The sequence below is a fragment of the Coenobita brevimanus genome, chromosome 109, assembly GCF_032717465.1.
Source record: "Coenobita brevimanus isolate Jiangsu-jjx chromosome 109, ASM3271746v2, whole genome shotgun sequence".
In the NCBI taxonomy this organism is placed as follows: Eukaryota; Metazoa; Arthropoda; class Malacostraca; order Decapoda; family Coenobitidae; genus Coenobita; species Coenobita brevimanus.
This window is the reverse complement of record NC_137062.1, coordinates 10,461,375-10,461,992: the sequence shown is the minus strand read 5'-3', so window position 1 is coordinate 10,461,992 and position 618 is coordinate 10,461,375.

Genomic DNA, 618 nt, shown 5'->3' with positions numbered 1-618 from the left:
TTGTCGTCGGTTAAATGTGCTGTAATATGTCGAGGTTACCAGCGAATAGAGGTTCCCGTTACTCGCAGAGAGAGACCGAAATCACCTGTAATGTGGACGCTCCCTACGGGGTGAAAATGATATCACTTGGACAGAGAAATCAGCGTCACCTGCAACCAGAAGTCTATGATACGAGGAATCAGAAGTCGATACCACCATCAAAGAAGAAGTCGATGCTGCCAGCAATTTCAATGACACCTGCAAGGAAAGTGAAATTAAAGTCACCTGAAAAGAGAGAAATCTTAATGACATTGTAAAAGAGATATATATAAATAGACAAAGATAGATATAGACAGGTAGACAGATAAGATAGACTGAGAGAGAGAGAGAGAGAGAGAGAGAGAGAGAGAGAGAGAGAGAGAGAGAGAAACTCGTTGCTAATGAAAGAGAAGTCAAACTTACCTGAAAATATAGAATTATTTTTCATCCGTTGTGATATGTTGATATTACCTGAAGATTGGTTTCTGCGTCACCTTCAAAAGTAGTCAATATTCCTGGCAGGAAGAAGGTCACACCGCCTCATGAGAGCTGTTAACGTTACCTGCGTAGAGAAGTCTGGGTAACTTGCACAGAAAGGTC